Source organism: Galeopterus variegatus, unplaced genomic scaffold, assembly GCF_000696425.1.
Source record: "Galeopterus variegatus unplaced genomic scaffold, G_variegatus-3.0.2 Scaffold6366, whole genome shotgun sequence".
Lineage (NCBI taxonomy): Eukaryota > Metazoa > Chordata > Mammalia > Dermoptera > Cynocephalidae > Galeopterus > Galeopterus variegatus.
The window spans coordinates 22,336-36,439 of record NW_007732477.1 but is presented as its reverse complement, the minus strand read 5'-3'; the positions used below and the strand labels follow the sequence as shown (position 1 = coordinate 36,439).

General features: G+C 36.5%; 1 pseudogene; it reads right to left on the bottom strand.

Annotated features, from left to right (window-relative positions):
* Positions 1-1,079: 1,079 nt before the first annotated feature.
* LOC103606192 lies at positions 1,080-1,584 on the bottom strand (annotated as a pseudogene).
* Positions 1,585-14,104: the final 12,520 nt, after the last annotated feature.

The following is a 14,104-nucleotide window of genomic DNA, read 5'->3' as shown; positions in this document are numbered from 1 at the left end:
TGTTTCCTAAGTGCCTCATTTATTTATTTTTATATTTTATTTATTTCTTTATTTAGTATTAAGAGTCATTTATTGGTTTGTGTGGAAAGCGTTTAATAATTACACAGTGACAAGACCTACCTCTAGGTAAAAACAAACAAACAAAAACAACAAAAAAAGATCTTTTAGTGGATTTCTTTTTTTTATTTTTTAAGGTTAGACTAATTATTGTTGGGTTTATTGAAGAAAATGAACAGGAGAACAAACTAAATCACAGCAAACTTCTTTAGGTCAGTTAAAGGCCATATCTCTAGCTGGGATATTAAAAAAAATAATAATCTCATCAGCCCACACTCTAAAAGTTAATGTGACTACTAACAGTCAACAGCAGGAAAAATAAACCTGCTAACAACCAGCTGACTCATTAGCAAAGAAGCGATTTAACTCCAATGCTTAGACCCAGTTATAATATTACCTACCCAAATCGCCCCACCCACCAGCAGGAAGAGAAGAAATAATTGCTTAAAAACCCAAAATAAGCTTAGAATTTCTTACAAGCATAACGATGGTCCAACTCCTGAGACAGTGCTCAGAAGGTCTAGAGTTGGAGTGAAGGCAATGTGTAGGGATGAGTATCCCACAAATAGTCTTTAAAAACCCAAACTAGCACAAACACACTAAACTTGTCTATGAGTAAGAGAACAAGATATTGCTGCTGCTATTTTTTTCTTTTGAAATATACGGTGTTTTGAAGGCTCTGCTCTTCAATGTGAAAGCAGGATATTAAAAAAAGCCAGCTAAGAAATTCGAAATTATTTGATACCCAAATTTTTGGGACCATGTATCTTTACTCTTAAACTAAACAGATGTACCTTCTTCCTTCAGTCAAACCGCCTCACAAAAATAAGAGAACTAAAACAGTCTAAACATAATTATTCCTAAAAGTCCTTGAAAGTATTAAAACATTTGGAAGAAAGGAAGAAAAACAAGAACAAGGAAGGGGTAAAAGCTTTAAAAGAAAGGTCGTTGGGTAGTGGAATCAATGGGCCTCTCTTTTATTTGGCGACAAACAAGTACATGAAAGTTCATTTGTATTTTGTTCAGTTGTCTGTCTTTTGCACATCTGCATTCTGACTGAAAGGTTCTTTGAGGTTTTTCTGCAGCACATGAGCATCTGCAGGCTCTGTCCTCTTATGGTACTTCTTCTTTGTCTCAATAATCTCAAAGGCGGACTTCCTGTAGAAGTCAATTGCTGACTCACAGCTGATCTGGACGTGCAGATAGATGTCAAAAGTGCCATCTTTTTCACAGATGGGTAAGACTTGATTTAACATTTTAGTTTCTATTCCTAGCCTTTGGTAAGGTGCCAGACATCCTAGTGTCATGATGTAAAGTCTCTTCCTATTCTGTGAATGATCCCACCCTACAGCATACCGCACCTACAGCAATATCATAGAAATAGGCGAGTTTTGCCAGCTCGCCAAACTCCAGCACATCCTTGTAGAACTTATTGTAGCTGACTAGAAAGATGACCTGATTCAATCTCTTCAATTGTTTAATATTGTACGGTGTCACATCTCCTAGCTCGATCCAGCTACCTTTCATCTTCCCCACCTGCTGAGGCCATAAGTACCACCTATATCAACACCATCCGTTGTCGCCACGCCCTCAACTCTGGCCCCTCAACCCCTCAAGCTGTCCTCCTCCTCTAAGGCAGGGCCGCTGAGCGGGTGACTGAGGCTGCGAGAGTCTAGTGCGCTGGTGCCACCGCCTCTCCACACTTGTGCACAAGGCACTAGGCTCCCGCCTCTGCTTTTAGTGGATTTTTTACAATCTTTCTTCTGCAGTTATAGTATAAGCAATATATTAGTAGTTTCAGATGTCAATAATTATTGACCTAAGTGCCTTCCTTAAAAGTAACTTTTAAAAATCAAGAAAAATGGTAGTCTTCCATATTTTAGAAGACTTGTCAGTATAAATCGCTGTTAATAGATGTGTAGAGTAACATCTTTAAAAAATCATATGAAATGCTTTCTTTAAACAGTGATATCAACTCCCTTAAACTACATATTCTTTGAGTGAAAATCTCATGAACTCCCCACTGAAACAAGGTAAATCTATACATTTGAAAGCATTCCCATAGAGATGCTGAATATTATTTTCTGGGTTTAATTTTAAATCAATAAAAAGTGTAACTGGTTGGTTAAAAACTTAATAACACCAATTAATTTTTTAAAAAAGACCACAGGTACACATGAATCGTCATCAATATGCAAGAATTTAGATGTTTCCCAAATAGAATTCAGGAAACAGAAAATAGGACATTACTTACTTTTGTCTTAGAAAAATAAATTCAATTTTAAAAAATGATGTAAAGGATTCGATTTTCATAAACAACTTTTAAAATTTTAATACAAAAACTTGTTTCCCTGGTGTTACCTTGATTCCCAAAATTCTTTTATGACTATACTGAGCATTAAACAATAGAATTTAAAAACTTTTGCTGATTTTTTTTTCATTTTAGGAAGAAAGAAAAATCTGCAAAGATTTAAGATGAGATCCAGTTTAACTCACTTTTTTTTTCCAACTTACACATGTGAACAGTTTTGTTCAGATACAGAAACAATTTTGAAAGCTCAAAATTAGCAAATAACCATCTCGACTGCTGAAACAACACCTTCAGGGGCCATAACTCAAAATCCCAGGACCATTAACAAGAGATTTATTCTGTGAAGCTGGCTCTATTTGGTAAGAAATGTTAAAAAAAAAAAGGGGTAGGAAATGAACATGGCTTAATTTAGTTGTGCCTTGGATTTAACTAACGATCATGGGCAACTTTATTGTATAATGGCTAGCAGAAGGGCAATAAATTTAACTGTTTTTGATCATATTCAGTTCTTCTGTAACTATATAGAAGCTTAATTATTAATGTATGGTATAAATGTGTCTTCTTGAGATTTAGTTCATCAGTATTATAATTTTGAGATTCAGGAGTCTGCCTAATTATCTATCTATCCATCACTGTCAATTTGTTGCCATTGTAGTCCAAGCACCATTATCTCTTGCGTGGATTATTATGATAACCTCTGTATTGATCTGCCTGCTTTAACCTGTTTCCCCTTAAAGTTGATTCAATTTTATTAAAAATTTTTGGGGGGTATGAATGTTATGCTTCAAAACATTGCACAGATTATAAGGTAAACAAATGCGTATAGCCAATCCATTTAACACTACCAGTACCTCAGAAATTTCTCTTGTGCTTCCTCCCATTCACAACTGAATTTCTCCTCAACAAAGGTTACCACCATCCTGACATCTAGCAGCATAGATTATTTTGTCAGGTTTTGACCTTTACATAAATGTAGGCATATACCATGTATTCTTATGTGTCTTTTTCTTCAGTATAAAATTTTGTTTGTGATATTCATCCATGTTGTTGCATGTAACTGTAGGTTTTCATTTTTGTTCCTCTGTGGGATTCCATTGCATAAGTAAACCCTACTTTATTTATCTTATCTTTTGTTAATGGACTCTTAGATTATTTCCATTTGGGGGCTAGTATGAGTACTGCTGCTGTAAACATCCTTGTACACATCCTTTTTGTGCACATAGATACTAATTTTTATTGAATAAATGCATTGAAGTGTAATTTCTGGCTCATTAGGTGCTATGGGTCAAATATGTTCCCCCAAATTCATGTGTTGAAAACTTGATTTCCACTGTAACAGTGTTAAGAGGGTGGCAAATCCAATTACGATATTTGAAAGGTGGGGCCTTTGAGAATTGATTCGATCATGAGAACTGTGCCCTTGTTAATGGATTGATCCATTCATGGAGTGATGAGATATCATGGATGTGGACTGGTGGCTTTAAAAAGAGCACATGAAAGAGCTCTTGGGACTCTCACCATGTGATTCCCTGCATTGCCGTGGGCCTCTGTACAGAGTTCCCACCAAGATGAAGGCCCTCACCAGATGTGTTCCCTGGACCTTGGACTTTCCAGCCTCCTAAACTGTAAGAAATAAATTTCATTTCTTTATAAATTTTCCAGTTTCAGGTAGTCTGTTATAAGCAACAGAAATGTACTAATACATTAGATGTGCATATATTCAGCCCAGTAGATATTGCTCAGCAGTTTTCCAAAGTGGTTGTACTAATTTGCACTTCAAGCATCAGTATATGAGAGATGAAGTTGCTCCACATCCTTACCAACACTTGGCATGATTGGTCATTTAATATTTGTTATTCTATGATGGATGTGTAATAGTATGTCGAGATTTTTGTTTTAATATCCTTAATTACTAAAATAGGTCGAGCACATTTGATTTGAGTATCTTCTTTTGTGAAGTGCCTGTTCAAGGCTCTTGCTTACTTTTCTTTTGGGTAGTATGTGTTTTTTTTCTTGATTTGCAGTAGTTCTTTATAAATTTTGAACATAAGCCTTGGTCAGTTTTACATATTGCAGATATCTTCTTTCAGTATGTGGCTTGCCTTTTCACTCTTTCAATGGTGTTGTTTAATGAAAAGAAGTTTTAAATTTTTATCTGGTCCAGTTTATCAATATTCTGTTTTATAGTTACTACATTTTGTGTCCTGTTTTAAAAGTGTCTTTCTACAAAACCGTTGTGAAAACATTTCCCTATGTTATCTTCTGGAAGGTTTGCTTTCTTACCACATTTTTAGTTCTCCATTACAGTTAAAAGTTTTTTTGCATATGTGTATATCTTGCGAAGTGAGTCAAATTTTTTTTTTTATTGAATATCCAGTTGACTGATCATTATCTAAAGAAACATCTTTTTCTAACTCCTCTGTATCACTTTTATCATAAATCAAGTGTTTATATATGTGTATTTCATTTTAGATCCTCTAGTCTGTTTTATTGATATTTTTATCTATTCTACTATCAACCATATTATTTTTAATTGCCCTGTCTTTATAATTATTCTTCATGTACTGTAAAGCAGTTTGTCCCACTTTGTTCTATTTCCAGGGTGTCTTGGCTGTTCTAGGCCCTTTCCACTTTGATAAATATGTAGAAAATGCAGCTCCATATATATATGCAAAAAATCATCATTGGGATTTGGATTGGGTTTTTACTGAATCTACAGATTGATTTGTAGAGAAATGACATTTTTAAAATGCCAAGTCCATAAATTTAGAATATCCCTTCATGAATCAATAGTTTTTTTTTGTAAACTGCATCGTATAAGTTGTGATTTGCAGTATTTTCATCATTCAGTTAAATTATTTTTAAATTTCATTTTAACTTATTTTATAACCCATAGGCTATTTAGGTATTTAGACACATATTTCTTAATTTCCAAGCATATGGAAATTTTTCTGGTTGTTGCTTCTTAATTGATTTTTACCTTATTTGCCTTGTGGCCAGCCAACCCATTTTGAATATTTTTTTATTGTATAAATGTTGTAATTACAGGAAATTTCAAATGTATATAAAAGTATATAGAATGGTATAATAAACCATGTACCAATCACCTTGTTTTTGCAGATTTTATGTTACAGCTTATCTTGTTTTATTTTCACTCACTTCCCCTCCTTTAGCATTATTTTGGAACAAATCCCAGATATCATACCATTTTCTCCATCAGTATTTTAGAATATATCTCTGAAAGATAAGGACTTTTTTAGACTTAAAACCCACATCATTATAACACTTAAAATCATTAACAATATATCAGCAATCAGATTTCTCAATTATCCACTTTTTTGCAGTTTGTTTGAATCAGAATAAAAATAATGTCTATTTATTGTGATTGGTTGATATTCCTCTAAGTCTCTTTTTATTTGCTGGTTTCTTCTCCTCCTCACCCTTCTCTTTTCTCAGCATTGTAATTTATTTGTTGAAAATACAGCATCATTTGTCCTGTAGCATTTTCCCTCAGTCTGGATTTAGTTGATTGCATTTTTGTGGTGACACTTAATATGTTCTTTTGTAACCTGTATTGCCCCTACACTGGAATTTAGGTCTAGTTTCTTCTCAAGTTCAGGTTTGATTTTTGGATAGTGGTATATAATTCTATTAGGAGGTACATAATATCAGTTTGTCTCTTCTTTGTAATGTTGGAGGAAATTGATGGTCATTTGATTAATTTATTAGAAGTTGCAAGATATTGACATTTTAATTTTGATTTTTTTCACTTATTAATTGGACTATTCACAACCCATTTTAATTTATTAATTATAGTATTCCTATAAAAGAAACTCCCTTTCATCAACTGGTGCTCTAGAGGTATAGGCTACTAAGGAAACACAGGATAAGTGTTTTATTCTTTCCCATTATTTACCAGTTATGAAAACAATGAATTCTTATCATCCTCTAAAGGTGACCAAATATTCCCGTTTTTAGTGTCATTATTAACTAACTGACTTAAATATATCTTGTATGTTTCAATCCATTGGAGCTATTATTCGTATTAATGTTCAAATTGTCCCATTTTTGGTCAATGCATTCCCTTCAAGTTAACTTTGGAGTACTGTTGATATGGACCTAATAGTCTTAAATTGACTTATTGGTTTCAGATACAACAAGATTTTCCTGTGTCATCTTCTACTTATTCTGCCCAGACCTGGAATCAGCCATTTCTCTTAACAGTCTTTTAGAAATCATCATGCCAAAGGGATACCTGTACTCCAATGTTTATTGCAGCTCTATTTACAATAGCCAAGAGTAGGAACCATCCCAAATATCCATCATCAGATGAGTGGACAAGGGAACTGTGGTATATCTACACAATGGAATTCTACTCTGCTATAGAAAAGAATGAAATACTACCATTCACAACAACATGGATGGACTTAGAGAAAATTATATTAAGTGAAACAAATCAGGCACAGAAAGAGAAATACCACATGTTCTCACTTATTTTGGGGAGCTAAAAATAAATAAATAAATACATAAAGTGTGTGGGGGGAAGAAGACTCAACAATCACAACAATTTCTTGAACTTGTTAAGACACAGATATGATGTGGGGGAAGGGGAGAGAGGGAAAGGAGAAGAGGAACCAATAAAAGGTCACGAAAATCAACTACAATGTATATTGAAAAGTTAAAAAAAAGAAGGAAATGGTACATTGAGGTCATGATTTCAGTGCTAGGGGTGTTGACTATGTGTTTGTAATTGTTTTTAGTTTTCTGCAGTGGACAGAATTAGGAAATATATATTTTAAGTTAGACTGTTCTGAGAAAAGTGTAGTTTCACATGCAGTTGTTAAGAAACAATGTAGAGAAATCACGTGTATCTTTTACCCAGTTTCCCTCAAAGTTAACATCTTGCAAGACCATAGTATAATATCTTAACTAGAATAATGACATTGACAGAGTCAAGATACAAAACAGTTCTATCACAAAGATCTTTCTTGTTGTCCTTTTATAAACACACTGATCTCCCTACACCACCTCCCCTGCTTAGCCCCGACAAATCAACACCATTAATTTATTCTCCATTTCTATAATTTTGTCCTTTAAAGAATACTGTATAAATGGAATAATACAGTATGTGAATACTAAGAACTGATTGTCACCATAAGGGTTCACACCTGTACTCACAATTATATTCCAATATCTGTATGTAAGGATCACATTGTCTCAATTACTGTATCTATAAGCTTTGATTTTGGGATCATGAGTCCTTCAAATTTTTTCTTCTCTATAAAGATTTTTCTTTGGCTATTTTGGGTCTCTCACACTGCCTTATACGTTTAGGACCAGCTTGTAAATTTGTGTGGAAAGGCAACTGAGACTATGATAGGAATCATAGTTAATCTGTAGAACAAATTAAGGAGTAGAGCCATCGACAGTATTAAGTCTTCCAGACCATGAACATAAATGTCTTTGCATTTATTCAGATGTTTAAATTTTTTTCAATGATTTTTTTTGTATTTTTCACTGTAAAAGTGTTGCATTTCTTTAGCTAAATTTACTTCTTGCATATCAGCTGATTTTGTGACTTATCTGAGGAATAGACTGTAGTAGAAGAGACTTGGATCTATTCTAAACTTAGGATTCAAGAGTCCTTTCCTGTTTTCCTTTATCTTGAGACCCTGCCACCTTGAGGACAAGCCCAGGCTAGCCTACCTGAGGATGATTGATCATGTGAAGGACAGTAGAAACAGAAGAGCCAACTTTCAGCAAACCATCCCAGGAGCAGAGATGCTTAGCTGAACCAAAGCTGACCACAGAGATATGAAAAAACCAGAAGAATGAGCTGAGTCCATCTTAAATCATGATCTACAGAATAGTGAATTAAATACACTGCTGTTAATTTTAGCCTTTAAGTGTAGAGGTAATTTTTTTCATGCAACAATAATGAACTGATAAACTATTGAAGAAAATTTAAAGTCCTATGAATTTCTCTAAAGTTTACTTCTTACATTGATTACTCGAAGTCATAAATGTTAATAAAACCTTTAATATTCATACAAGTAATTAAGTTCATACTTTTTCTTTTTTTTCAGTATCAATTGCTTTGTTATTATTTTTTTAATTTTAACACTTACTTGTACATATTTGTGGGGTACAGTGTGTTGTTTCAATACATGCATATACTGCACAATGATTTAAATAAGGTAGATAGCATAGTTTCGTACCCATTAGTCCACGACTTCTCCCCTACACCACTCGCTCCTGGCCTCTGGTAATCATTAGTCTACTCTTTACTTTCATGGGAATCTTTTTTTTTTTTTTTTAGATTCCACATGTGAGTAAGATTATGCAGTATTTGTCTTTATGTGCCTGAGTTATTTCACTTTACATGATGGTTTCCAGTTCTATCCATGATGCTGCAAATGATAGGATATCATTTCTTTTTATAGCTGAATAAGATTCCATTGTGTATATATGCCAAAGCTTTTTTTTTTCCAATCCATTCATTTCTTGATGGGCATTTAGGGGATTCCATCTCTTTGCTATTGTGAATAGTACTGCTATGAACATAAGAGTGCAAGTGTATTTTTAATATATTGGTTTCACTTCTTTGGGGTATATACCTAGTAGTGGGATAGGAAGGTAGTAAGGTAGATCTATTTTTTGTTCTTGGAGGAACCTCCACACTGATTTCCACAATGGCGTGCCAATTTATATTCCCACTAACAGCATAGGAGGGTTCCCTTTTCTCTGCATCCTCATCAGCATTTGTTATTTTCTGTCTTGTTGATAATAGCCATTCTAACTAGGGTGAGATGGTATTGAATTACTGTTTTAATTTCCATTTCACTGCTGATTAGTAATTTGGGCATTTTTTCACACTCTTGTTGGCCATTTGTGTGTCTTCTCTTGAGAAATGTCTGTTCATGTCCTTTGCCCATTTTTAAAAATGAATGAATGAATGAATTTATTTATTTTTATTGTAACAAAGTTGATTGTACATATCTGTGGGATACAGTCATGAACATCAGTACTCATGTGCAATATGTGATGCTCACATCAGAATAATTAATATATTCAATAATATACACTATCATTGCTATATGTGGACCCTTACCCATTCTTCCTTCCCCCATCCCATCCCACTTCTAGTAACCTCAGTTGTCCCTTTGAATGTTCAATGTATTATTGTGAATGTTGTTGTATTTTTCTTTCTTCTATTTATATGTTGAATATTTTACCTCCCACTAATGAGTGAGAACATATGGTATTTCTCTTTCTGTGCCTGGCTTATTTCACTTACTATGATTTTCTCTAAGTTCATCCATGTTGCTGTGCATGTTGTTGTGTTTCATTCATTTTTATAGCTGAGTAATATTCCATTGTGTACATATACCACATTTTCCTTATCCAGTTGTCTGATGATGGATATTTAGGTTGGATCCAATTCTTGGTTGTTGTAAATACAGCTGTAGTAAACATAGGGGTGCAGATATCTATTCGACGTGATGCTTTCCATACCTTTGGGTATATACCTAGAAGTGGAATTGCTGGATCATATGGCAGTTCTATATGAAGTCATTTAAGGACTCTCCATACTGTTTTCCATAATGGCTGCACCGATTTACAGTCCCACCAATAGTACAGGAAGGTTCCCTTTTCTCCACATCCTTGCCAGCATTTGTTGTTCCAAGTCTTTTTGATGATAGTCAGTCTAACTGGGGTGAAAGGGTATCTTAATGTGCTTTTGATTTTCATTTCCCTGACGCTGAGTGATGCTGAGTGATGTTGAGCATTTTTTCACGTCTGTTGGCCATTTGGATATCTTCCTTTGAGAGATGCTCATTCAATTTCTTTGCCCATTTTTTAATTTGGTTATTTGTATTTTTACTGTTAAGTTGTTTGTGTTCCTTGTATATTCTGCATATTAATCCTTTGTCAGATCTGTAGTTTGGAAATATTTTCTCTCATTCTGTAGGTTGACATTTTGCTCTGTTAATTATTTCTGTTGCTGTGCAGAAGCTTTGTAGTTTGATGTAATCCCATTTGTTTATTTCTCTTTTTGCTGCCTGTGCTTTGGGGGTCATATTCATAAAATCTTTACACAGTCCTACTTCCTCAAGTGTAGGAACCCTGTGCTTTCTTTTAGGAGCTTTATAGTTTCAGGTCTTATAATTAAGTATTTTAATCCATTTTGAGTGTATGGTGAGAGGTACAGGTCTAGTTTCATTCTTCTACATGTGGATGTCTTATTTTTCCAGCACCATTTAATGAAGAGGCAGTCTTTTTCCCAGTGTATGTTCATGTTGCCTTTATCAAAGATCAGCTGGCTGTAGGTTTGGGGGTTGATTTCTGTGTTATTTTTTCTGTTCCATGGATCCTAGTGTCTGTTTTTATGCTACTACCAACCTGTTTTGGTAACTATACCTTTGTAGTATAGTTGGAAGTCAGGTAGTGTTATGCCTCTGCCTTTATTTTATTTTATTTATTTTTGCTGAAGACTGCTTTGGCTATTCAGGGTCTTTTTTTTTCATATGAACATTAGGATTGTTTTTCTATTTCTGTGAAGAATGTCATTGGTATTTTGATTGGGATTGCATTGAATCTGTAGAACGCTTTGGGAAGTATGGACATTTTCACAATGTTAATTCTTCCAATCCAGGAGCAAGGAACATCTTTCCATCTTTTAGTGTCCTCTTTAACTTCTTTCAACAGTGATTTGTTGTTTTCATTGTAGAGATCTTTCACTTCCTTGGTTAACTTGATTCCTAGGTATTTTATGTTTTTTGTGACTATTGTAAATAGGCTTGCTTCCTTGATTTCTTTTTCTGCTAGTTTGTTGTTGCAGTATAAAAACATCACCGATTTTGTGTGTTGATTTTGTATCCTGCAACATTAGTAAAGTCATGTATCAACTCAAGAGATTTTATTTTGTAGAGATTTGGGGCTGTTATATATATAGTATCGTATCATCTGCAAACAGCAAGAGTTTGACTTCATCTTTTTCAACGTGTATGCACTTTATTTCTTTGTCTTGCCTCATTGCTCTGGCTAGTACTTCCAGTACTATGTTGAATAGGAGTGGTGAGAGTGGGCATCCTTGTCTTATTCCTGTTCTCAAGGGAAAAGCTTTCAACTTTTCCCCATTCAGGATGATATTGGCAGTGAGTTTGTCATATATGGCTTTTATTATGTTGAGAGACTTTTCTTCTATACCTAATTAGCTGAGAGTCTTTATCATGAAAAGGTGTTGAATTTTGTCAAATGCTTTTTCTGCATCTATTGAGATAATCATCTGGGATTTGTCTTTGATTTGGTTGATGTCATATATCACATTTATTGACTTGTGTATATTGAACCATCTTTGCATCCTTGGGATGAATCTCATTTGGTGGCCCTCTTTGTGTAAATTCAGATGCATGTTTGGCTGTTCACCTGCACAGCTGCAGTGGCTGCTATGGCTGCTGTTGTGGTAGCAGGCTACCTTCTTGGTGGTAGTGGTTTTGGTGGGTTGCCTGCTTTGCAGCAATGGCTACAGTGGTGGCAGGCTGCTTGCACAATGATAGTGGCTATCTGGCAGTACTGGTGGTGACAGTGACTGCAGCTGTGATGTTTGCACTAGCTGCCCACTTGGCTGTAGTGACCTCCACAGCTGCCTGCACAGCCACAGTGATGGCAGCAGCAGCTGGGTTATTTCACAGAGGCAGCAGCTGCACTGGTGGCTGTAATTGCATTCCTTGCATCTACATTGTCCACAGTGGTAGAGGGGTTAACTTGTGAGGATGCCAGGAGCACTGGCAGCTGCAACTGCCTCCCTCAAGTTTGCTGCATCTGCAGTGACAGCAAGGATACCCTGTTGGGGCAGAAGTGGTGCCAGGGGCTGCACTTGCCTCCCTCCCATCTGTGAATTCCACAGTGGAAGCAGGGGAAGCAGGGTTACCTTGTGGGTTGGCAGTGATACTGCAACAGCCTCTGATGCCTCTGTGGTGTCTGCAGCAGTAGGGGGGTTACCTCATTAGGGTAGCATCACTGCCAGTGGTTGGAACTGCTTCACTTTCATCTGTGGTGTCCTTGGTGCTGTCCTAGGTGGCAGTGGAGTTACCTCATGTTGACAACAGCAGTAGCAATAGCTGCAACTGCCGCACTCACATCTGTAGTGGCCCTGGTTGCTGCAGGGTCAATTTGCTGCAGGGGCAGCAGTGCTGGGATCTGTCACTTCCTTGCTTGCTCCCTCAGTGGCCCTGGCAGCTTTCAGGTTAATTTGCTGCAGAATCAGTGGCTCTGGGAATTGCAGCTGCCTCGCTCACTCTATCTGGGGCTTTGGCAGCTGCAGGGTTAATTCATGGCAGAATCAAAAGTGCTGATGTCTGCCACTTCTTCGCTCACTCCCTCAGCCCCAGCAGGTCCTGCTGGTGTGATGACGATGGCAGTAGCAGGCACACTGCACACAGTTATGTCAGGGGGACCCACAAGAAGCTGAGCTGGCTGTTGAGGCTGCTTGGGTAAGGGTCCCGTGCATGATTGGTCTGGCTGGTGTGGGGGTGTAGACACCCGCTAGCAAAGGCTGCTGCATTGCAGGCAGCTGTGGCAGGGGACCTGACATGGCCAGGCTGACTGATGTAGCAGTGTGGGCAGGGATCCTGTGCATGTCTGGCCTGGTCAGAGGTATAGCACCAATTTGGGTGACTTCTGCCAACAGCAGCAGCTGGAGTTGTAGCACCAGGCAACAGCAGCATGGGATGGGGAAAAACTCACAGTGGGAAGGTGGGTGATGGTCCCAGTTCCAGATGGTGTCACCAGCAAGTGCAGTGCTGGTAGTGAAGCATCTGTTCTGGTCTTCTTCTGTGGGAGAGACACATTCTAGGTTTCTCCCGTCCACCATCTTCCCACCTGCCCATTTTTAAATTGGGTTATTTGTTTTTTTGCTGTTGAGTTGTTTGAATTCCTTATATTTTCTGGATATTAGCCCCTTGTGAGTTGTGTAATGTGAAAACACTTTCTCCCGTTCTGTAGGTTGTCTCTTTACTTTGTTAATAGTGTACCCTGCTCTGTAGATGCTTTTTAGTTTGATGTAGTCCCATCTGTATATTTTTGCTTTAGTTGCCTGTGCCTTTGTAGTCTCACTCAAAAAAGTGCTGCCCACTCCCATATCATATAGACTTTGCCCTATGTTTTCTTCTAGTAGTTTTGGGTCTTAAATTTAGGTCTCTGGTTGATGTTGAGTTGATTTTTTTGCATGCAATGAGAGATAGGGGTCGAGTTTCAATGTTCTGCATGTGAATATTCAGTTTGCCTAGCACCATTTATTGAAGAGGTTGTCCTTTCCTCATTATATATGCTTGGCACATTTGTTGAAAACCAGTTGGCTATATGTCTGTGGGTTCATTGCTTGGCTCTCTATTCTGTTCCATTGGTCTATTTGTCTATTTTTATGCCATTGCCATGGAGTTTTGGTTACTATAGCTTTATAATATATTTTGAAGTCAGGAAGTATGATGTCTCTAAATTTGTTCTTTTTGTTCAAGATTGCTTTAGCTATATGTGGCATTTGTGGTTCCATATACATTTTTTTTTTCATTTGACTTTTGAGGTTTTTTTTTTGTTGTTGTTGTTAAATTTTTATTTTGTCAATATACACTGTATATGATTATTATGGCCCATCACTGACACCTCCCTCCCTCCTCCCTCTCTCCCCTCCCCCCCAAGAATGTCCTTTCCGTTTGCTTGTTGTAACAACTTCAT